General features: G+C 42.4%; 1 protein-coding gene across 1 annotated transcript in view; it reads left to right on the forward strand.

Moving 5' to 3' along the window:
- scfd2 (sec1 family domain containing 2) overlaps positions 1–26,304 on the forward strand; it is a 132,363-nt gene that overhangs the window by 23,419 nt on the left and 82,640 nt on the right. The gene's annotated exons all lie outside the window — the stretch shown is intronic.

The following is a 26,304-nucleotide window of genomic DNA, read 5'->3' on the forward strand; positions in this document are numbered from 1 at the left end:
AGGAATCAAATAATGTAAAGAACGCACACACACGCGCATTTCTAAATTCTTTCCTAAACATTGGGCCTCGTGTAGGAAGCGACATTCAAAACAAATGTTCTTTGTAACCACAATTTTGTTCTTATTTTGATGGCACCCACTGATTTCAGGGATTCAGGAATGTTTTCTTATGTTTGCTCTTCTCTTAGGTCAGGCAAAATTTTTCGAGTGGTCAAGAGCACTCTTGCCAAGATAAGAGAAAAACATCTTGTTTTCACAGTGAGACAAATTGTTTGTCCAACGTGAGGAAACATCAGTTTCAAAACACTAAAAATTGCATGAACACTTTACAAATTAAGATTTTTGAGCAGAGACCACATAAAAATATGGAAGTGCAGCTGAAACAATTTGTTGATTAGAAAATTAATTGGCAACTATTTTGATAATTGTTGTAGTCATTTTTCCTGCAAAAGCATTTCAGCTTTTCAGATATTCAGACCTAATGCTTTCTTTTCTAATTGTTTTAATAATTTTTGTTTATGAAATTGAACAAAGGCTACGAGCTGGTTCAGGCACTCAACTCAAGCTGCGGTTTATTTAAGCTGCAAAACCTTCCCAGCTCTTCCTTTGCCTCGTCTATGCCACTGCTGCTCCCGTGTACTGCTGCTCGCTTTTTCAGCCCCACCTCCACCCCAGCATCCACCTGCAGGCTCTGGCTAAGAGGGGAAATATTTAATCATCACTCCCCAATTTCTAATGTAAACATATCTGCGGGGAGCGATGAGGCCGGAGTCTAGACACCAAGGACTCTAATTATGTTCCGATGTTGAAATAAATATTTAAAATGTGCACAGAGTACTTTTACTTGTAATTCTGAAAGGTCCAGTGTGTAGGATTTAGAAGCATCTATTGGTGAGTTTGCTGAACTGAACCTTCTTCCATGTTCCAAGTGTGTAGGAGAACTACAATAGCCAATGCGAAAAAAAGCAAGTGGGCCAATCTGGAGCCAGTGTTTGGTTTGTCCGTTGTGCGCTACTGTAGAACATGGTGGACTCTGTGGAGGAGGATGTAGATATAAACGGCTCATTCAAAGGTTACGAAAACGCTATGATCAGATCCTTTACTTAAATAAAAGTACTAATACCACACTGTAAAAATGCTCTGTGGTATTAGTACTTTTACTTAAGTAAAGGATCTGAACACTTCACCACCACTGCTGCTGACATGGCAGTTACAACATCACAAATGTTTTGCCATTGCTGGGTTTTTGATTTTCCTGTAACACCAGCGCTGACACTAGAAAATCACGTTTACATTGTTTAAGTTTACTTAACAGCATGTCGATTCCACTACAGCAAAACTACTTCTTCTTACAGCCTTTTTTGAGCATGTTCCAGATTATTTTTTGCCCATGGCACACCACCCGCCCTAGTGTTTAGGGGTTACTCATGATGAAGAGGGATTTTCGACACACCTGAGTAAGAGCAGATTTGGATGGTTAAGAATGTTTGGTGCATCTGGAGTTGACTTCAGAAAATTAAGAGAAAAATATAAGAGAAATTTTAGAAGATGTTGCTGCATGAGGCCCAATGCTACACTGACAGCATTAAGCAGAAAAACAGCACGTTCACTGGCAATTTGTAATTAACCCAGTGATTATTCTTTCACATCTTCCCCTTCGGGTAAATATTTTATTACCGATGCTCAGCAGGTAAGTGGGTGCTTGCGGTTCACTAGATGGCGGCCAGAATGTTGTGTTAAACTGACAGAGGGGGGAAAAAACGCAGATTCCTCTCCTTCATAAACAAGGTCAGTTGTGTTTGTAAGGAAAACATTCAGATCCAGTAAACACTGCAAAAAACTCAGATTTTCCATCATGTTGTTTAGGGGCTTTTTAGTTGAGAGATGGAAGAGGTCTAGTTTACGGGGGCGGACGGGGTGGATGTACACGTGTGTTTGACTGTGGAAAGGTCAGAGGGCAAGTCTGATGGAGAGACAGAGGGGAGAGTGTAAGAATAAATAAAAAACAGAGCAGCCAGTCATCACATCAGCTCTTTTAGCAGTGATTAACTGATTTTAGGGAGTTTCACACACACAGAGCACCGAGCTGCATAATGCCATACTCTGCACCGTGAGCTAAAGAATGCTAAAGCCACCTTCTCCTTTTCTTACCTTGCTTTTTTCACAGAGTCGCTTTATGTTCCTGAAGCTGTAAAGCAAGCAGGGGGACAGCAGAGTATTTAGGAACTTATTAAACGAAATCACGGAAAAATAAAACAAGCTCGCAGCAGTGCCCCATGCCAAATTGGAATTTGAAAACAACCTCATAAACCTTGGTCCTCAGCTGGGGCCATCGTTGGTTTATTAAATAAAGGAAGAAGACTTTAGGGCTTATAGTTCCAGTATCCATTTACTTCATGACTCCGCTTTGATCGACTCCCCCATGGTTGTCTGCTGTACCTGGATAATTTAAAGTACAACTTTCTCACCACTCTTTTGTAGTTGTAGTCTCCTAACTACAGGGTTTGTAGGTGACTGTGTCTTCAGGTGGAACTGGGTCTCGTTAAACTCACGATGACTATGTTAATAACAGACTGCTGTTGTATTTAGCATCAGGATGATATATATAGCACCTGGCGTGGGTTCAAAATGACATTCTTCATGAATCAAATCTCATAATCGAGCCTTGAGCGCGATGCGAGAGTTGGTGTTTGCAATCAAAACGGGCCTGAGTTTTATTGAGGTATTAAGGGAAATGAGTTGTGTGTCCTCTGTGCCCTGTCTGTTTATTTAATTTCCATGTGAGGTTTTTTTTTCCTCTTCTTTTTGGCTCAACATGGACAGAGAGAAGTTAATTACATTACAAAATGGCGGGATGAAATGCCTTTCGGCTCTGCCCTGGTGGTTGGGCTGTGTTTGCTCTGCCTGAGTGTGTGAGGGCTGCTGTGGATACGACTGGGCAGAGCTGGACGCTTCGTCGCTGGTGGACAGTGTGAGTTTATTCAGGCCTCTGTGGTGCACTCGAGTGGGTAGTAGCCATACTGAGGCAAAGGGCCATTGGGTTCAGGGCCTAGTTTATGCCTTTCCAAACAATTACGCACACAGTTTGTCGGTATAAAATGCTGTGTAATAGCTACTTTGTGACCTAGACAACTTTTTTGCTCATGAGGTAATGCTGAAATATGCTGTAATACATAAAAAGGTCTTCGGAAATGAAGTGTGCTTTTGCAGATTTTTTTAATGGTAGCCTTTACTTGAAAGGCAATACCTGTGAGGGTTTTGCAGCTGGGAGGTTAATAGGATCGAGGCTCAGATGTGGTTTTATTAGTTGGACATTAATTTAAATGTGGTTAGTGTGATACTCACAGTTTAGACTGCCTTTACAGAGACTGCTGGATTTATTACCTCCTCAATATAGCACTGATATTTGTGGGAGATGGCTAGATATCTTCTTGGCTGGCACTGCCACCCTGCCCGCACCTACACCCCCCCACTGCCCCGGGCCCTGGCTGTCTGGCATGTAACCGGGTTACTGTCTGAATGGGTCAGATTGAGCGGGTTTGGTCCAGTTCCAGCCCGCAGTTGCAGAATGTGTGCTAGACGTGTTCAGTGCTGGACACGGGTGGTGCAGCCAAGGCAAAAACTTAACAGACTCACTCTTTCACCACTTCCCAGAACATCACAGGCATACAACCTTCCCATCAGCGGCCCAGCCAGAGGCTCTACCTCACCAAACTAAACATGTACACTACTACTGTACATCCCTCTCAGAGAGAGCTGACAAGTTGCAGCTGCATTTTTATGCGTGTGTGTGTGTGTGTGTGTGTGTGTGTGTGTATTAACAGATTTTTAAGGCTAGTATTGTCTTTGGGTGTGCTGTGCACGCCTACTGTTCATTAAGCTGTCACATCACTGAACATGGTAGTGATGACAGCAGTGCAGTAGAGAGGAGCTAACCTCTCTCACCTCGGCCTGTTGCTTTACTCTGCTGGGATTACTGGGGCAGGGCTCTGCAAACATTCAAGCTCCGAGTTATTACTGGTCACAGCACAGCCGTATGTCCCCACTCTCCCATGAGTCACTAAAGCTGCCGGCCTCGTCCTCATCTCCGTCTCTGCTGTGTGTTTGTGTTCAAGTCTGAAAAACGGTGTATGTAAGTTAAAAACAATCTATGAACTCAAACCTAATCCCCTTAACATTAATTTACAGAAGTGGAAAAATGCCTCATATACACAATGAAAACTGTTCATTTGTCCTCAGTATTAACTTCACACAAGATAAAAATCCAAATGAGTTGTTCTGAAATTGTCATCCTCTACCAGGATATGAAAAAAATACTCTAGCAACTAATCTTTACAGAGGTCTTTACAGGTCCACTTGTAACTGAGTCACCTACACTGAGATGGCTCGTATCACAATTACAAATGAGGCTGGTTTAGGTTCCATTATCCTTTCCCTCCATGGTTTCACAGGGTTTTTGGGGTAACATTAAATGCCTGATTTCATGACAGCTTTGCATTTCTAAAAATCATGATGTGATGTTTTTAGCCATTTCAGAAAAGCCAGAAAAAAGGCATTTAAACAGCCATAAGGGCAGCAGAGTATCCAAGCTTAAGGTCTTTCGCAGATTATTCCATGTGTAAGGAGCACTGTAAAAGAATAAATGAACCAATGATGAGCCAATATTGATATACCTGCAATAAGCTAATAGGAGCCAATATATTTTAGCCTCACTGATTTATCAGTCTAGCTCTTGTAATGTGTAGTCGAGTGGAATATCAGCTCTCTTGTGTTGTTTACATGCAATCAACACATAAAAGAAAGGTGTTTTTTGACACGATGAAGAATGAGAACTGTCAAACTCAGGTAATGTGTAATGTGTACATCTATTTTCAACTGTAGCTGCTCCTTGATTGGTGGAACATCTGCTGCCAGTGTTGGTTTTCTCTCTGTGTTTTGGTCTTGTTGTTTGAAGGTTATTTTAGGTTTTGTTCTAACTATACTTAGTTCTATTCAGATTGGTTCTGACTGTCTTTGGGTGCACATCAGGTTTGAGTAGGTTTTCCATGGGTCTATGTCGAGTCCAAGTCAAAACTGTTGGAGCTGTAAGGACTTCTTTCACCCCAGTCTACAAATAACTATACGAGGACCTCCTAAACTTTATGCTGCTTTGTTATATAGAATTCTTCATGTTGAGTCCTAAGTTGCTTTAAGTGTTCATGTCTTTTGTTTTAAGTGAGTATATAGCCACGTTGGAGCCTGGTGACTCACATACCCCATTATCCCCCCTCAGTACAGTGTCAGTGTGTGCTGACCTTAAGACTCACAACCCTTCACCTTAATCCGCTGACCTCTCCTGGACATATTCTGACCTGTAGATGCTCAAACCTGCCGGTCTGTAGTATGCCAGTAGCCTGACAATGAAACCTGTCATTTCCCTGTTATGGAAAGCCATAAGAAGGCAGAATACTCAACATGCTGTTATGTATGTAACATCTGGATTGTATCATTTCTTATGGCGACAGAAGGAAAAATGTTGATATTGGTCCCAAGCAACTTTCATCTTATCTGAGCTGCATGCCACAGACAGACAGGGGGCTTTAAGCCCGTAATTGGCCTTTCCCCAGGGTATGGAGCCTGTCCCCACATCCCAGACATTCCCCTTATTCTCCACCTCTGCTGTGTCCCTGCTGCCCCACAGCAGGGGGGGGGGTACTGTGTTTTCCTGGTGATTGTAACAAAGGGGTGTGAATGACTCCAGGGCACTGCCCTAAGATGTCCAGCACTGACCTTCTCCACTTCCCCACTGTTTAACAGCCTCACATCTGGACTGACCCGGACTGACCGTCTCCCCATCCATCCACTTTCAGTACCACGTTCTCCCCTCTTACAGCCCCAGTGTATCCTCTCTGAAGCCCCCTCAACCCTGAAGCAACACAGATCCTCTCACAGAAGGAGCCACAGGAGGTTCAGGATCAACTCCTGTCTGCCTTTTGACAAAGTGGCCTCTCTGGCTCTCTGCTGTCATCCTCTGTTCATCCCTTTTCTCCAAACCACACTTTGTCCTACACTTTAAAGGTCCAGTGTGTAGAATGTAGGGGGTTATATTGTCAAACATGGAGCATAATATAATCAGTATTTTTTCTGTTGTGTATAATCACATCGAAATAAGAATCTTAGGCCACGTTTACACGAAAACAATCCACTGAAAACAGAATCGTTTCTCATTTTCGTTTGAAAAAAGTTACGTGTTTAGACGACAACGTTTTGATAACCAAAAACGCTGCAGTATACATGCCAGGCCAGTAATTGGAGGTGTGACTTCGCAATGAAACAACATGCACCTGCAGAGAACAACGATGTATAAATAAACAAAATGGCAACCGAACAAACGTTTGTCTGGACAGACGACGAGGTGGAGTTGCTGCAGTAAATTTACACTTTGATAGGGATGCGCTGATAAATTCAATAGGGTGAGCAGCACAAACAGAGCTCGGGATTGTTGTTGTTGTGATGGTTGACTTTCTCGCGCATGCCTAGTGACTTGAAGCGTAATGCGCATGTGCAAAAAGTTTTCATAGGAACTGCATATTGCAAGTTTACATGACAACGGAGACGGTGCTGTTTCCAAAAAATTGCACTCTGGAACCTGTTTTCAAAACGTTGCGTTTTCAGGCGCCCAAAACGCCACTGTCGTGTAAACGATCGGCCAAAACACAACCGTTACTGTTTTCAGTTGAAATCGTTGTCGTATAAACGGGACCTTAGTGTTTTTGTTACCTTAGAATGAGCCCTTTATATCTACATATGGAGCGGGTCCTCCTCCACAGAGTCCGCCATGTTGTACTGCCATGTTTCTAAAGCAGCCAAGAATAGACAAACCAAACAGGCTCTAAATAGGGATGTTTTTTGTTTTCACGTCAGCCACCATTGAGCAGCCCCTTCACAACAAGCAGCATTGGAAAAACACAGATTTTTTTTAAGGTGAAACTGCTTAGTTGCTTAGTGTTTTTAGCTGTGTAAACACCTTAAGTTTTCTCCTTGAGTGTGACACTTTAGGCTTAATTTGTCCTTAGCTGAAGGACTTACACAATTACACAGAATCCCTTAAAAGGTCTCACAAAATTGGCTTATAGTTAGAAGGTGAAAAAATGGCAGAAGAATAGAATACAAGAACCATATTGGTCCGAGGAGGGAAATATTACACTCCTGGAGGAGTACAATCATAGAAAGCACAAACTACAAAGTACATTTGATCCTTAAATACCAGAAAATAGAAAATGATTGTAGGAAGAAATTGCAATGAAAATTAGTTCAGTCAAATCTATAGTGTAAAATCAAAAGCGCATCCATCCTGGTTGCAGAACACTCTTCTTGGGGTGTTTTAATTTTTTTTTATTTATCACCATAAACTCGGTCATGTTGCAGTTAAGATAGAGTCAGAGGTGCCTTAAGGTTTTTTTTTTTACCCTGTTTTGGTTGCCAAGATCTTTTGTACAAGGGTCTAGTGACCTTTAAGTATAAGACTAAGACACTGAGAATACCATAAATACTAAAGTGAACATTTTAAGAAATTCTTAAGGAGAAGACTTAAGTGTGTTTTGTGCAACTGATTTAATTATGAGGAAGCCTTAATGTGGACTTGTGGATTGAAAATCTTAACCTAAGGTGATTTGTGCAACTGGCCTCTGGATCTTAAGTTATCAGAGAAAACAGCTGAGCACATGTTAGCAGGTGCTGTGCTGGAGGCCCATCTCTGACATGCCAAACAGTGTCAAAGAAACACTGATTTGTAATGTTAAACTGCTTTATTCAGTTTTTTAAGGTTTAAATCACTTGGTCTGTTTGTTTTGTTGAGGAAGAGGTCTCTGCAGATGATTCAGCTCCTGGTAAAAACCTCCTGAACAATAAAAACTGGAGAAATTCTAACCAGGAGAAGTTTTAGCGTGTTGCAGTCTGCAGTCCTCACTGCTTGATGTCACCAAATCCCTTTAAATCTCACACATGGCTGTATCATATGTCATGCTCACCCTGCATCTCTCTTATGTGTTCTCCAAACATACGCCTCACTGTAACATACACAATACAGCATGAACTCCTGGGCTCGGCTCAAGTCCACGCCACTGTATTTTGTAACATAACAAGCCCTCTAAAACTGGAGGAGAATGCAGAGCTAAAAGAAAGTTGGGTTTATCAGAAGAGTGAGTTATTTACCTATCTCTTCCTTCCTGTGTTTAGTTGGAGAGGATTACAGTGGGAGAGAGGAGCAGTGATGGAGTTCACTCCCAGGAAGACCCAGGAATAGCCCCCATCTCAAGCTGTATTCCTCTCCCTTCCCCCCTCCTCTCAGCGCTGGTACCCTGAGATGGCTGTGTTTACATTGTTCCACACAGCTCAGGCCCTAATGTACTATCTGTTTAACAGGCAGAGAGAGGCCTGTTTATAGAGGGGGACCTTTTTAACAGAGGTGATGGGCTGGTAGGCCAGAGGGCAAGACCAACTCATCTCACTTCCTGTTATCATTACCTCTCTCCTCTCAGACAGATAGGTGCTTGGCTCGCTCCACTTTCTGCATTACTTATCCCTAATCGCCTCGCCATCCTGCTGGCTATGATTGTGCTCAATCCGTCTGCCGTGGAAAATGGAGGAACACAAGAAGGCTCCATCAAGTTGCCTCATATTAAACCTCGGTGGCTCCACTTTCTCAGCTCAATAGTAATTTGCATGTGCTGCATTTTAAATGTTCTACTAAGCATCTTTCTACTAAATCTATATCTCAGCCCACTGAACTGAAACTTTATAGGAATTGCTTTGGTGTTAATAGCTGTAGAATTATAGAGCTACAGCTCTCTGAATGTTAAAGCTGAGGGAGTAAGATGGGCTCCTAAGGGTTTAATGCACTAAACATTTTCTCTTCTACATTAAGCGGCCTTTTTTGCTCTGCATTGTTCTGTATCGAGCCAGAGTTGCATTCACTGCATATGTGCATCTGTGGATGTTTTTTGTACTGGTCTCTATTGTTTACTGCGGCTGTTTAACTGTGGAGTCAAAACCCATCTCGTCAGGAGGATTTTTCATGTGGCCTGGAGTTTTTTTCCCCTCACGAAAGTGTGTTTTTGAGGGTTCTGCAGGATTTAAACGGAATGTTTTTCACAGCCTCGGCCAAAGGTTTTTCTCACACTTGCTCAGACCCAAACTTGCCGAATGAAATGGTTGATCTGTCTTGGAGATCGTCCACACTGCTCTCTCCACTTAAGCACAGTTTAGCCATTCTAGAACTCAGTTGTGCCAAACTGCATTGTCATCTTACAGTGTTTGGGTGAGGTGGTCTAGGGAACATAATCAGAGGGGGGCTCTTGGTGCACCCACTAACACTCTCCATCCCCGGTGAATCAGGTCAGTGTGGTCTGCTGACTTGGCCTCCTGGCGTCAGACTTCATTTGAGCACACTCCAGCAAGACACCACAGACTGGGGAAAATCCCACAATGCCCAGCATTCACCCTCAGATTGTTAACAAGGAAGGCCGTAGAAAAAGCTGACCATTAGGGAAGATGGCGGGGGTTGCAAGAGGCCCAACAATGACCCAGTGTCCCAGACGGAGCTGCCCAACGAACCACTCCATACCTTTATATTCCTCTGACTGGCACATGACCCCTTCCTACATTTGAACATGTCACCGCTCACTGTTTATATTCCACTTTTTCCACGATGTACTGCATCTGAATCTATAGCCACATGTGCTTGTAAGTAAGTGTGTGTGCAGCCATGTGTGCATCCATGCATTCATGCATGTGCATCCTTTAATGTGCTTAATCTGGTAACAGTGTCTCAACTTCCTGTTGTCACAAACAGGCTCTGTGTTCCCTGTAGAAAAGCTCCACCTCAGGACAGATTAACTATCAGGTCATTTGTCACTACCTGCTGAGCACAGGCCAGGGAAGGTCACGGCTCACAGGACATGTGTCTTTGTGTCTGAATGTCTGATCTGAAATGGAGACAGAGAAACATTCCAGGACCTTTGATGGTGTCTTCTTTAGATACTGAATGACCCCAAGTAGAGCCAGACTACAGATTTTTAACCAGGTTGAATATTTCATTGTGATTGATCAGTTAAGGGTGAAAAGTATATTAGCAGTGTTCCCTCTATAGTTGTACAGGCCCGGGCCAACAGACCCACCGGTCCACTGACAGGCCTGTTTTTTTAATTACCAAAAATACCACCAAATATCCATTCCAGTGTCCCCCCTATATTAATTATGCACCAGGGCACCACCGTGAGTCCATGAAGGATGCAAGTGTCTGTGATTTGCTCACCTCTGTAGTAACAGCAGGACAGTCAAGTGTCTGTTATCTAAACTGCTCAAGTCAGTGGAACAGGTGAAGTGAAGATGGCATTATTGGGACCAGTTACAAACTGTTTCTTTAAAGCACGACATGCTAACGTTCTGGCGGATTCTGTGTTTTTGTGTTTATAGATTAGACAGGCCAGAGAATATTTAAATAGAACAGAAAGCAATTTGGCTTTGTGTGCCCTGATTAAATTTGCATTCACCCAACACACCAGTCATACTTCTCTTTTGATGAAAACCCAGCCCCTGGTGTTCTTCACCACTATCTTGGAAGAAGATAATCGCAGGAGTAACAGGTGAACCAGCTTTAAAAGTGACATATTTTCTCATGAAATAAGTGCTGCATGGTGGATCTAATTTATACGGGTGAGACGAGTGGTTCATGTGGATTGTTCACTGATAAATATTTCAAAGAGTAACTGATTCATCTTCTCTGATGGGCACCACTGTTTTAGTGACCAGCGCCAAATAAACGAAAAGTAACTCTGCTCTCCAGCTAATCTTCGCAGAGTTGGCATGTTCTTAGCGCTGCAGATGGACACATGACTCTCCAGTTTCTCTGTGCTTGGCTGACTGATGATGAATGCTCAGCTTGGTGAGTCAGTGGACAGTAATCTCTCAGAACTTGCTTGGCCAGTTTCCTGCTGGCAAACACACTTTGGGAGACAGTAGTTTAGTGGTGCCCCCTACTGCCAGTGATGGGCAACAATTTGCATTCTGTTATCAGAGATGAGTGGGGTAAGGTGGGGGGGAGTAGGACTGACCCCCTTAGGTCGTGGAGCAAAGGTGGGACAAGGACTCCTCTTTGCTATAGCGTGTAATTGTACCCATCTGAAACTCCAGTCTCTTCCACCCCAACCCCTCTGTTCACTCATGCCCACCCTGCAGACCACCTTGTCGCCCCAGGGATTCGCCCAGTCAACCAAAGGGAATGAGGCTGACCAATCACTATGGCAACTGAGCGGTAAGGGTCAAACTGGGTCAATCAGAGACAGACTCCTGCCACCCTCGTTCTGTCATTAATTACCCATAGTTCCCTGGGGCACTGCTCCACGTGTAACCACATAGCTCTAGAGGCTGGATCCAAGTGGTTTGAGTGTATGATCAGGTGGGGCGCACCATTTGTTTCATATGTGTATCTGTGACAGGGTCAGTGTTGTCTTTATTACCAGCTAAGTGAGTGCACCACTTCTGACAGTGTTTGGAAAGTGGTGTGTCAAATGGATATGTCATGTTGGCAACAATAACTCAAATCTATCCTATGACCTGCAGAGACCTTTGACTCTAAAGGTTTTATTTGATTAAATGTTTGAATGTTTCATGGTAGAGCAATCTAAGACACGTCCAACAGCATCTCAGCACTTGATTTGAGCAACCAGAGCATGCAAACCCCAGTTCGCTCCAACTTTAAAGGTCCAGTAAGTAAGATTTAGGAGGATTAAGTGGCAATTAGTGGTGAGGATTGCAGATTACAACCATGCAAAACTTCTCCTGGTTAGAATTCCCTCAGTGTTTATTGTTCGGGAGGTTTTTACCTGGAGGGGAAATTGTCCGTAGAGGTCTCTTCATCTCCAAAACAAATGGACCAGGTGATTAAAAGAGTGAATAAAGCAGTTTCACTTTACAAATCAGTGTTTCTCCCTCCTTATTTGGCATGTCAGGGCTTGACGCTAACTTTTTTCCCAAGGAGCACATTTGCTCCTAAGTTGAAAAAGTAAGGAGCGCATTTGTAGCGAATTTGTATACAAAATGTAGAGCAATTTAATTTTGTCTTTAAAGTTATTATCTTATATATATTATCTTTGCAATATGATTATCTTATATAATGTTATTACTATCCTAAAATATTCTCCAGGTCCTCTGAAACTCTGCAGGACTTATTTCCACCCTGCCCAGCAGCGGTACCGTGGCAAACGGTCCCTCACTGCGGGGAGAGGGGAGAGGGCTTCCCCGGAGGTCCGCCGCTTAACCCGGTCCGTCTCCTCCGCACTTTGACTTATTTCCACGCTGCCGACAGTGGGACTTATATTCATTGTGCCGACAGTGGCTTGGAAAACCGCCCATAACCGTGTCACACGGGGAAGAGGGAAGAGGGAAGGCGGCTGGAGTTCCTCCAACATTTGCGGTTAGATTATCATATTTTTTTATTGACAAAAATATAGGCTGCTTCGGCTGATTTTTTTATGCGCACATGTGCCCCTAAATATTTTTTACAGTTCGCACACACCTATTTTTAGTCGCAAATGCGAGTGAAACGCTCGCACTGTCTGGTGCTGCATGTCACAGACAGTCTTCTTGCCCAACACCTGCAAATGTGTGCTCACCTGTTTTCTCTGATAATTTAATGTGTGCTAATCTTATTTCTGATCCAGATGTTCAGGAGGTTTTCACCATGAGCCGAATTATCAGCAGTGGGCTTCGAATTATGGTGGTCAACACGAAAACCCGAATGGTCCTATCTAGAGCCAGTGTTTGGTTTGGTTTGTCTTGTAGAGACATAAACATATATAGCAAACTCTGTAGACGAGAACTCGCTCCCTGTGTAGATATAAACAGCTCATTCTAAGGTAATAAAAACACAATGATTCTTCCGTTCAGGTGACTATACACTAAAGGAGACCCACTTATCATATTTTGTTTCATTTCTGCCAATATATCCCCCTGAATCATTCACACTGGACCTTTAAATGTTTCAGTATTTATAGGTTGTGACAGCATTAGCTGTATCTGGTTTACAACTTGAGCTGGTATTTACATTTTTTAGGAGCTATGTGGAGGAAACAAATGCATACAGCCTCCCAACTTTTGTTTGGCAAGGTTGCCTTTTGTTGTTCTTGGATTCATATTGTATGGGCTTGAAATGAAACTCATCTGTGTAGAGATTTTTAGAGAGCAGACCACGCTGCTCCCCTGCATTGATGATTGACATTGGGGGTGCAGAGAATAGAAATGCCCTTCAGGCTCTCTGCTGGGGTCTGGAGGTAGTTAAAAGTCCTTCTGCCATCCTCTCATTCCATTTTGTATTTTCTGCCTTGGTTTTAAACATCTTTTTCCTCGTCTAAGTGTATGTCTTTCTCTTCCCCCAACCTTTTTATCTTTCATTATCAATTTGATTGGTTTTGGTTGATTTGTAGAAATGTGTCTCATTATATCTGCAAATTTTGGGCAAAAGGGCGTATCTGGTACAGCAGAATGAAAGACCATATCCACATGCTCAAACATCCTGTCAGAGACTGAAACCAGAGCAGCCTATGTGAACATGTACGCATCGAAAAAATATTTGCGAATGGATTTGTCAGAAGTGCCTCAGAACAGATGCCAAAATACTGGTTATGTTTAGGGCAATTATGACAAATAGAGACTGATTACCCACATGTTTGCTAGATACAGCACACAGAAAGATGTGCACATGACATGAATACACAGAATGTGTTGAAGTAACGTGAACATGTGGGTTATTGCATTTCGATAGTTTCATTGAAAACTTTCCACTGCCTGTCACGGTGTTTGCCAATTGAAGCCAAAACTAAGCTCTTCCAGCCTTCCATGCTGCATTTTATCCAATAGGAAAACTTGATTTGAAAACATGCGAGGGAAAACCTCACTAATTCCTGTGTTTTTCCCGCTCTAGCTTTCATCTGGAGTGAACTCATATGGCCCACTTTTCTTCTTCTATTGTTCTGGTGCACTTGGAAACACATGTGGGCCTGTTTGTCCCCACTGCTGTTTTCATGGAAATGTGAAAAGGAATGAAAGTAACCCAAAACGAGAACCAACGCCGAACCGCTAATTATGAGCGGGAGGAGGGATGGAGGGGCTGGAGGAGGAGGAGGAGGTGGAGACTGGTCTCTCATACGCCCGCCATGTGCCCCCTCAAACCCCCTCCTCCCATTCTCTTGCTCCTTTACTCTCCATCTTCTCCACCCCACTGTTTTTTCTTCTGTTCTGAGTTATTTAAGACGCTTTGTGCTCTCTCTTTTATGTTTGCAGTTGTGATGTCTTTGTGTTGTGAGTGCCGTCACAGCAGAGATATCTGCTCCTCTCGTGTCATAACTCCAGACATGACAGTGACAAGGTTTATGGCCTTTTACATGCTGTGTACTGTGTGTTTGAGAGGCATAATGAATTTCGATTTGATGAATACGCATTCACTTTGGGTGGTCATGTTTGTGTTGAAACTGTCATAAGTTTTCAACTAATTTTCAGTTGCTTATTGTGGTTATTAGGAGTTAGTTGTGGAGAATATAAAAGATTGACTCAAATGACATATTAAACATGCACGGCACATCTGGGCTATGGGTATCACAAGTTCAGATGTCCTCATTCACACTGCACTAACCACTACTCCACATCCTGTCTAAAACATAACAATACAGAAGTTAAACTGCAGAATCACACTTTTATTTTTGCAAGTTTTGCATTACTGCAGCCTGCAGTCGGCTGACGCTGCTCATACTTTAATGTGTCCTTTTTTATTTCTTTGAATAGACAAAACTTTTGCTGAAAGCATTTGGTCAAATATGTCATCATATATTACAGAATAAAACAATTTTGTCCATGACTGGTTATAATGAACACAAATTCCTGAAGCCACACTACACCCAACTAAATTTGACGTTATTCAACACAGGAGCCCAGCAGTAAATCTTACATTTATGAAGCATAGTCAGTTTGTGTTGGGACTAAGAAGTGCTGACACAGCTCTGTGGCCATTTTGGAGGCTGTAGTGCGTGGTGATGTTGCACTGCATTAAATTATAGAGAAAGTTGTTTGCAATATTTTGTCCACTGACATTAACATCAGTGGAGGTGGCCAAGCTATGACAAACACCGAGTTTAGCGTCGACTTACTGCTCATCACGTGTTTAAAAAAGTCAGTCATTTGTCATTAAAACCCATTAACATGACTTAAACAACCATTAAACTATTGTAAAAAATACACAAAGGTTGCCTTGTTTCTAACACATATTCACTGCACCCAAAATCACATGCACTACATACCCAAAATGTGTACTATCTGTCAACATACATTGTGTACATAAACAGTAGTACAGTGCCCTCCAAAAGTATTGGAACAGTGAGTCCAATTCGTTTACTTTTGTTGTAGACTGAAAACATTTGGGTTTGACATCAAAAGATGAATATGAGACAAGAGATCAACATTTCAGCTTTTATTTCCAGGTATTTACATCTGGATCTGATACACAACTTAGAAGATAGCATTATTTGTAATGGAACACAAAATTTTTAGGTGAGCAAAAGTATTGGAACATGTAAACTTAAAATAGATTAAAGTGAATGAGACTTAATATTTAGTTGCAAATTTGTTGTTTTGGGGGGTTACTCCCTTCAGTCTCCTCTTCAGCAGGTAAAATGCATGCTCTATTGGGTTTAAGTCTGGAGACTGACTTGGCCAGTCTAAAACCTTCCACTTCTTGCCCCTGATGAACTCCTTTGTTGTTTTGGCAGTGTGTTTTGGGTCGTTATCTTGCTGCATGATGAAGGATCTCCCAATCAGTTTGGTTGCATCTTTCTTTAAATTAGCAGACAAAATGTTTCTGTAGACTTCTGAGTTCATTTTGCTGCTGCCATCATGTGTTACATCATCAATGAAGATGAAAGAGCCCGTCCCAGAAGAAGCCATGCAAGCCCAAGCCATGACATTACCTCCACCGTGTTTCACAGATGAGCTTGTATGTTTGGGATCATGAGCAGATCCTTTCTTTCTCCAAACTTTCGCCTTTCCATCACTTTGGAAAAAGTTAATCTTTGTCTCATCAGTCCATAAAACTTTTTCCCAGAATTTTTGAGGCTCATCTCTGTACCTTTTGGCAAATTCCAGCCTGGCCTTCCTATTCTTCTTGCTAATGAGTGGTTTGCATCATCTGGTGTAGCCTCTGTACTTTTGTTCATGAAGTCTTCTGCGAACAGTAGATTGTGATACCTTCACTCCTGCCCTCTGGAGGTTGTTGCTGATGTCACTAACAGTTGTTTTAGGGTCTTTCTTTACAGCTCTCACAATGTTTCTGTCATCAACTGCTGATGTTTTCCTTGGTGTACCTGTTCGACGTCTGTTGCTTAGTACACCAGTGGTTTTTTTCTTCTTCAGGACATTCCAAATGGTTGTACTGGTTATGGCCAATGTTTGTGCAATGGCTCTGATTGATTGTCCATCTTCTCTCAGATTCACAATTGCTTCTTTTTCACCCATAGACAGCTCTCTGGTTTTCATGTTGGTTCCACCTCTAAATGCAGTCTGCACAGGCAAAACCTATCGTACCCAATCTGAAACTGAGCTCAGACATTCAGTGCTATTTATTGTTTGAATAATCAATGTAATTGGGAGACACCTGGGCAACAAAACACACCTGTCAGTCACATGTTCCAATACTTTTGCTCTCATGAAAAATGGGTGGGTTCAAACAAAAGGTGCTATCCTCTAAGTTGTGTATCAGATCCAGATGTAAATACCTGGAAATAAAAGCTGAAATGTTGATCTCTTGTCCCATATTCATCTTTTGATGTCAAACCCAAATATTTTCAGTCTACAACAAAAATAAAGGAATTGGCCTCACTGTTCCAATACTTTTGGAGGGCACTGTATCTATCTTTTCAGATGCACTGAGCTGTAATCACCATGTTGCCTCCCAAGACCTCTTTGCTGGTTGGAGACACATAACCTGGTCATACCAACCTCAGTATCTGCAAGCATGATGAACCGCTTACGTTTTTGATTTTTCTTCACATCTGTGAATTTGTTGTGTACATATCTTGCTGGCATCTTTGTTGTCAGATAGTGCTTAAATTAGCTAAATACTAATGCTAAATGTGGCACAATGATGCAGTGGTTAGTACTGTTGCCTCACAGCAAAAGGGTTCTGGGTTCGAGACCAGTTCAGGCCAGCCCTTCTGTGTGGAGTTTGCATGTTCACCCCGTGTTAGTGTGGGTTGTCTCTGGGTTCTCTGGCTTCCTCCCACAGTCCAAAGACATGCAGCTTAGTTTAACTGGCAACTTTAAATTGCCCTTAGGGGTTGAATTTGAGCATGAATGGTTGTCTGTCTCTATGTGTCAGCCCTGTGATAGTCTGGACCTGTCCAGGGTGTACCCGCCTCTCACCCAGTGTCAGCTGGGATTGGAATAACATTGGTATTATACAGTAACAAGCTGATGTTTAGCAGGTATAGTAAGTTTCATGGCATGCCATTTACAAAGTTTTTGAGATGTTACAGTCTAGATCAAAGGGATGGATTTACTGACCTACATGAAAATAGCTAACACCATGGCTAGCTGCCTTTTTTTGATCAATCGATTAATTGTTTGTTCTGTAAAACGTAAGAAAATAGTGAGAAATGCCCCGAGCTCATCTTCATGTAACATCCTCACATGTCTTGTTTTGTCCAACCAACAGCCCAAACCTCAAATTTATTATTCTTATTCTGTTTACTGTAATTTAAGACAAGAAAGAGCAGTAAATCACCACTTTTGAGAAGCTAAGACCATGAAATGTTTGGAAGTCATGCACAAAGAGAGGATTATTCAGTTATCAAAACAGTTGATGACTAATTTTCTGATAATTGCCTAATCATTTAAACCCAGATTGTATATGCTGGGTAATTGCATTTTGTATTATGCATCATAATTTAATAGTTTTTTTTTACATTTTTAACAAATTATAGAACACAAAACACAAAAAGCACAACCCTATGCTTACGGCATAAACCCAACTAAAAACAAAGTCAGTGCAAACCCAAAGAGAGACTACACTACACTACACTACACCAACAAAGTGCTATTTGTTTTAAAGAGGCATCCTATATATTGTAGATAAGGCTGCCAAATTTTGAGAAAGGTGTTGTATACTTCTCTGAGGCCATGTGCAATCTTTTCAAGAGGGATACGTTCTTTATGTGGAGTAAGAAGTGCAGTATATTCCCTCTGAAATGTAGAGGAATAAGAAATAGAAAGAGCATCAAAACTGTGCTTAAATACAGTACTTGAGTAAATGTACTTAGCAATTTTGTAGTTGTGTGCTGAAGGTGAAGCTGAGGAATAATTGGTTAATATGAGCTACGTGGTACACTTTGGATACTTGGGCACTTAGACCATCAAGCAAACAGCGACACTGTGATTCTCACGGTCTTAGTGGTGTTTGGAGAAGCGGTGCCTCTCTGCCAGTGTGATGTGTTTAGTCCTTGTTTAGCAGCTAGGCTCTGCGCTGCATCACAGCACAGACAAACAGACAGACGAGGCATTAGTGATGTGTTTACCATCTGTTCAGGAAGGACAGACATGATGGGAGAGGATGAGGAAGACAGACATTTTCACGGTGCACGAAGGCGAGTGTGGGGGGCGTCTGAGGATTTACTGCCAGACGTAGACCATTACTTATCGGAGAGGCCAGTCAAACATTGGTGTGTGTACCCTCTGTGGCACACTGTCATCCTTAACTGAGAAGACAGGATTGTCAATGATGCTGTTGTCTTTATTTTACAAGACCCACCTGGGATATGGGCCTCAAAGGTGATAATCACTTTAGAAACAGCTGCCAACGTTTAGAAACCTCATGCTGACCTAAAATATAACACCCTGAAATAACTGAGAGTTTTACCTCATCTCATTAGGCGCTCTTGTAAAGAAATGATCCATGCAAACAGGAAAGTGTGAGAAACATCCTCGAGCTGCTGCCTTCATTTGTCGAGGAGGATGCTTAATGTGCAAGGAGAACACAGTTTGTGACCCTAAGAATTCTGGGAAGTGAAGGTGGTCCATTAAACTCAGGGGAGATAAGGTATGGATTCAAGCAGGATGCAGTAGGTTAGAGAAATGGAGTTTACTCTAGCCTGACTTTGGTGTAGCAATCAATCCATGCCCTCTCACGCCTTCTCCAACACTATCTCAGCCCCCAGTCATACAGGACTGTCTTGCAAAGCCCTCAGTGGAGCCGTTATATTTGATTTGATTTGTGTTATCGCACCTGTGAGTTCTAGCCGTTTTGATCAAGATATGAGTTATGACTTCTCAAAGTTGTGATAGTCTTGGGGGGATTTTTATCACATCAGAAGAGTTTAAGAGTCCGTGTGATTTGGCCAGAGCAGAGTTATGCTTTCAGCGAGAGGAAGAGAGAGGGATGCACCGGGGAATGGGTAAAGAACTCTACCAGAAAGGGAGACAATAATGGGAGAGAGTAAAAGAGAAATAGGCTGTATTAATGGTTTGAGCTTGTCTCGTTTTCCCCTCCGGTAGTGTTTTTAGCTGAGCCGTGGGCTTAACGCTCTGGGAATGTTTGTGCAGCAGGAACCCTGGCTGATGTTGTTTGTATTGTTCTATTTCAGCCTGTGTGTCGAACCAGTGTCAGCAGACCAGCAATGTGTTTCGTTTTCACACACACACAAACACACATATAAAGCCAAATCAGCCCTCCAGTCATCACTCAGTCTGTCTCCATCCTGACCCCAACTCCCTGACTCTCCTCCTGCCCCGTCCTTGTTTGCGTCTATTGGTCTTTGCCCCTTTCATGAAATGTGGGTCAGTGCTCAAATGAATTGCCATAAAGAGATCCTAGTAAACCCTGCTGATATTCAAAGTGTTATAACAGATGGAATTCATGCAGGGTGATGGGTGTTAGTGTGCAGACATGCAGTCTGCAAAAGGATCACTGTGTGTCTGTGCTCTCTTTCATTTTAGCCTGTGTGTTGTGTCCAGCCCTCCCCATGACACTTCAGTAAACACAAGCATAACACACACCTTCTGTTGCCTGTGTGTCTGCATGTGTGTGTGTGTTTGTGCTTCAGTCAGACTGGGTTCTCAGTGTTTTGGTGGGGAACAGTGTGCTTCCATACAACCTGTGTCAGCGTTGTCACGTTAGCATGTATGCATATGTGACAGAGGACCGCTGTGTGGGCAGAACGCCACCCTGTCTCAGGTCTAAGATTACTTAGAGAAAGAGAGTTCTCTTCACAGCCTGCTCCTGGGATACACTAAGGAACAAATCACTGTGTTAAAATAGTACAACCCACTCAGCAGAAAAAATTGGCATTACACGTTTCTAATAACCACCAATATGTTACATTTGCACAATATTTTGTAGCAGATTTTTATATTCTACATATAAACTTTTTACTGAAATGAATATATTCAGATTTAACCCCTTTGTAATCACCAACATTTTGATTTGTAACTCTCATTTGGTTACTTTCTTTTTGCAGTAACAGATAATGATTACATTTACTTTGTAATTCAGTTACATATAGCTAGTTACATATAAATAGTTACTCCCCAACATTAGTTACGGTAAGGAAAAGATCATGTTTTGGCTTAGAGCCGTGGTTCCCAACTGGTCTAGCCACAGGGTCACCGTCCAGTATAAGACATTTAGGCCCAATCCCATTTCTATCCCTTAAATCTTCCACTTGGTATTGAGTGCCCTCGTTTGCAAGATAACCCTTGATGAAGGAAGTGAGAAATATTAGGGTAGAGATCTTTCCCTAAGAAATGAGACAACACTTCATGCAAATCGGCGTGGCTGACGTGCAGACATACGTCACACATAGTAGCGATGCAAGATACCGGTAGTCATTCAGGTTTGAAAATGCTGGTTCCAGCGCTTGTGTTGTGGCATGTGCTATGTTTATTCTTCTCCGTCTGATGAATCAACGGAGAAGAAATGCTGAAAACAGGAGGCGCCTACGACGTCTTCTAGTTCTGATTGATTTTGTTCAGGTAAGTCAATTTGTTTAAATATTTTGACGCTGTATTCAACCGAGTTGCTGATGAGTTTGCGCTAGTCCAACCATCTGTTGTTTATATAGCCTACAATCCGGTCGTACAGTAACAAATTGTCTTCCAGAACCTGCCAAAGTTGCTGACTTCGTAAGGTCTCCTTGGAAATTTCATCTTCCACTTCGTTGAAAGTGTGGGTCGGGGCTCCCTTGGAATCTAGGGCGGGTTTTAAGTGTTGGAAACCACTTCCACTACCTCAATTCTGTTTTGGGACACCACTAGCCTAAACGTGAACGTGCACGACCAGGTGCGAGTGGGTATTTCTAGGGGAAGTGTGGGTATTGGGACAGGCACTAGCGTCATACTTGTGTTTGGCCATGTCGTCAAGCTAGTTTGCTGTCTTTGTTAAGTAGCTGTCCATTAGTCACTCACTCTACAGCAGGAAACAGCACTTCAAAATAAAAGCACTGTGCCAGAAATTCATTATACTTAAAATGAAGTGTGATTTTTTACAAACTTGCCACGTTTCAGAGTCACTTGCAGTCTACTACTACTTGGGAACCACTGGCTTAGAATACCCAGTTTTGGGCGCACAATTCCAGCAGGAAAAGCAGCAATATTTCAGTTAAAAAAACAAAAAAAAAACACAAGCGCTTTTTGTACCATTAATCCCACTGACGAGTCACAAGAAACACTCATGTTTGGAGCCTGTAAAGCCGATGGAAAGACACCAACATGTTGCTACAAAACACCCACGTTTGCCACTGGAAAGGCAGCGATGTCTTGCTAAAAAACAACTGGTTTTGTTGTTTGTTGGTCTTGAACAGTAGTCTGGCGATTGGCATCTACCATCCCCTCCACCTCCCCATGGCGAAGTGAGCTCATATTTTACATCACTGTAGAAATGTTGATATGATACATATGAAATGCCCAAATGTAAAGTATTTGCCAACATATCTTCTTGCGACTGGGCTGAATAATATATTTAATCTTACATTTGTCTTTTGGAACATGTGAGGAAAGCTTTTAAAGAGATCCAGGTTTCATCTGTGATACATAAAACTTTTGAAATTATGAAAGACAAAATATTTTTTACTCCCTTTTATTTTGAAAGCTGCCACAGCTACCCCTCACTGCAGCTTCTATTTCCTAGCTCTGTTTTCTGTCCCTTTTATTGTGTGAAAAGGGGTTTCCAGTAAAAAAACGAATTGGGAGAATATGCCTGTAACTGTTTATTATGCGGTCTTTACCCAATAATGCCTTCGTCTGATTGTGTTTGTATTTTTATCCAAGTGTGCACACTAGAGTTCCACGTTTAATCTTTTTTGTATGTCTGTTGACACTGAGACCTCTCATGTTAGCCAACTCAGACAGTAAATAATCAAGATGATTATAATTGACAGTAAACAGAGAACTGGTCTGAGTCATATGTGTGGTCATCGGGGAGCGTCATGTGATCTGAAGTAGCACACTCACACCACCATCACTGCACCGATAACATCTCTCTCAGCGACGGTCTTGCTACATTTACTTCCCATCATCCGAACTTTATTCCTGTCTTTCTTTTCTCCCTGTTTTCTCTCAGTTTGTTTATGAAATTCTTGTTACAGTGTTCTAGTACAGTCCTATTTTGAGTATAATTAATCTCTACATCCGCCCAGGTGTGTGTACAATTGTGCGTTTGCAGGGAAATGGAGGGAGATTGGTTGTTTTCCATTTCCCGTGTCTGTAATGAGTGTTCTTTAAATGTTTAGGGAAGAGCAGCCATGTGTGGGCGTGTTTGTCAGTGTCTATGATAGAGATACACACAGGTTGGCGGGACAGTCCAGATTATGATGCAGACCTTATTTACACGAACACTCGAGTACACACATCTAAATATGTAGTCCTCCTTTGCTGAGGCTTATCACCCCTTTTCTTTGGAACAGATGTGCACATTGCCTCTTTTTTGTTTACCCATAAATGCAGTTACCTCTGTGACCTCTGTACTAATGTGGGGTTTATAAAAGAAGCCCAGCCTCTCCCCATATGTGGCACACATACAGGACCCTCCTCCTTTAGCGTACCAGCTGTACCTCAGAGTAATGACTCACACCACAGTACACAAGTCAGTGACACAGCTCTTTGGTTATTCATGATGAATTCCATGTTTTATTCAAACTTCACTACAGAAACACCCATAACTGAGCATCTACAGCAGCCTGTGATGACACCCTGCCAGGTTAGAAATGACGGCATAGAGCTGAGGTCAACGACGCAGAATTCACAATCACACAGCTGTGGCCCACCTAACATACAGCTAATAGTTTAAAAATATCCAACACTTCGACTGCAGTCCATTTCCTGTCTATTGAAGACTTGTCCAAGACGGAGGGATGGAGTTTTGGAGGGAAAGAAACAGGCAGACGCGGTTCAGTTTATGTGTGCAGGATGAGATCAAGCGTCCCTGGGCTGGGCATGGTGCAACAGTGCCCCCTAAAGTTTGAAAGTCTCCACAAGCCCTGGAACTGAATTGAAGCACAGCATCTCTTCATATGTAAAAACTTGAACTGCCTCTTATGCAAACATTTAAACTTAAAAAATGTGTTTTCTTTGATATAAATCAAGCAGAAACAAAAACAGAAAAGGATCATAATAAGTTGCCACAACACATTTACAAATTTGCAGTCAGCATATTCATTCCCAGCCAGTCAAGCCAAACTCTTATTTTGAAATAGCCTCCTTTGGGCTGCTTAAACTTATTCACCCCCCACCTCTGGGCCCTCCTCTTCATGTGTGAGACTGAAACTGGAATCAGATGGGCTGCTTTATTCTTTCACACTACATGCTCCTTCATTACAAAAACAAAAAAATAGAAGAGAAGAAAAATGAACTCTTGTATCATGTCCCTATCACGTTTCTTATTGGCTGCTGTGGAAAAAAAATGAAACTGGGCAACTGCAAAATGTCGAAGCCAGTTGTTTTGCTTTAAATCCCATCGGATAAATTGTGGTTGTTTCATTCTGCTTCGTCTAGAAACCGTCTGTTTACCTCAGGATGTTTTCTCCCTGCTGGAGCCTCCTGCGTCAATTAGTAGTGGATGTAATGTACTGTCCTTGGCAGTATTAGGGGGATGTTTGTGTGCGTGTGCGCGTTTGTACTCATGAATGCGTATGATTCAGTTTCTTGCAGTGTGAGAAAAGTGCGGGAGGTTTAACATGGCCCTGGGGTTTGTGGCTGCAGAGCAACTCTCATCTGGTAAATTGCGCCATAATCTGTTGCAGCCTATGTGGCAAAAATAAAGCCTCATTAATTCCCTTATGTTTCTAAACACTTAGAGTATACTGCCTTTATACACTTTTTTCACATCAAAGGCTCGATTTCTATCTCCTTCACTTTATCTGCAAGCAGAGTACCAAAGGAGCTGCAGGTCTGTGCCTGAGTGTGATAAGCAGGCAGGGTGTCGTGTGCCGGGCAGACAGAGTCCAGCCGCAGTGACCAGCATGTGGCTGACTGGTGGTGACAGGGTGGCGTGCAGGGACCATGTGTTTGTGTCTGTGATTGGGTCCCACGTCTCTTCTAAATTATAGCCCTGAAGCTCTGAGCCAAGCCAACCTTTGACACACAGAGCAGAGGAGAAAAACTGCAGATAAAAAGACAGAGATGCATGTGGCGACTGTGGCTTAAAGAGGATAAAAGGTGAAAGGGAGAAGGACTGGTGTAAGAGCTATTGAGAGCTGCTGCCTGTATTGACAGAGAGGCAGCTGCCCGTCCATCCCTCCTCCAGCGAGCTGACCTTCAGCTGTTTGCCTCCGTGTGCTGGAGTCCATTGATTTCCCTCCCAAACAGTCCAGCACGCAGATCCGCGGCCAGGCCGCTCGGCCAGGCAGAAACAAAACAGACCCACCTCACACTCTGTGTGGTAATTCAGGCCTCATTTAAAAGGAAAGATTTATGTCTCGGTGTTCCCACAAACATAACAGCCATCAGGCTGATGGAGCCAGACCAGGGGTCACCTTACCTTTAAGAGCTTTTTCCATCCACAGTGCTGTCCATCATTCCATCTCTCACTTTACAACAATCTGTCCAATCAATCAATCACCTGGTTTTATCTTTCACCATTTCTTTTTTTCTTCTAACTTGGCTCCTCAGCAATATTTTTGTGTATGTTTTCACTGAGCTGAGACATGCAAGAGTTAAGCAACTGATGGACAAGCCACAGATTACATTCAGGACATTCCATCATTTACTGAGTATTAATAGATTTGTTGTAAAGAAAATCCTGGTCTGTTTTCTTCTGACATTCAAGCAGTTTTTGGCTTCGTCATCAGATCATCTGGACGATCATCATTCCAGAGAAAAGAGTAGCGTCTGACATTAAAGTTGTAATCCTTAAGATTTTAGTGCTGTTTTATTTAGTGATGCTTAATAATGCACTTGTTACTGAAAGTAACAGCAAGTGCAGTTTAATATGACACAAACTGGTGCAGCTGCTTTCAGTCAAAAATAATTGCAAACATGATCTGATTTTCATGCTGCAAACAATGCAAGTAAAGCAGGGCACTGTGAGGTTAGGTACCTTGCAGAAGAGTTAAAGGTGTGTATAGCCTGTCGCCTGCAGCTCTTCATCTGACAGTTTGCTGTGGCTGCACCCTCTTATTCTGTTACTCCATGCAACATTTAAAACTGAGTCACTGTCAAAGAATGCTGAAACTAACTGTTGTCTTGTTGACTTCAGTCGGTGCTAACCACAGTGACAAATACACTCCGCATTCTGTGTCTGCTTCACAATAAAAGCCATCCTGTGTTTCAGCAGTTGATGCTTTTAATGTGAAGCAGTGGCAGTGGGAAATGTTTGGCATGTAGTTACAGTGAGGCTAATCATAATAATAATAAATTCAAAAAGACTAACCCTAGATTATATGCATGCATTGTTGTCTGTGATTCCCTCATGTGTATGTAGGCTATTTCAATCCTGCACAGGAATGGAGGACTCCGTCACAAACTATAGAAAATGATATATATAATAAGGTAATTACAGAATTTAAATGCATTTGAAGATTATTGCAGAATAAATGCTGACACTGTATAGTTTAAAAAACTGGGTTTGATGTTGTGAAAATCTTGCTGAGAACACACCATGGGATATAAAAGCTGCCAGGTAACCACTGACATATGGCAGATGTTGTAGTTTGTACATACACATCTCTCACCTTGTACTTCAGCCACAAGAAAGCCACAGCCGTCAAAATCACAGTAAAAATGATGTGGCAACAT

The sequence above is a fragment of the Epinephelus lanceolatus genome, chromosome 6 (assembly GCF_041903045.1).
Source record: "Epinephelus lanceolatus isolate andai-2023 chromosome 6, ASM4190304v1, whole genome shotgun sequence".
Classification (NCBI taxonomy): Eukaryota; Metazoa; Chordata; class Actinopteri; order Perciformes; family Serranidae; genus Epinephelus; species Epinephelus lanceolatus.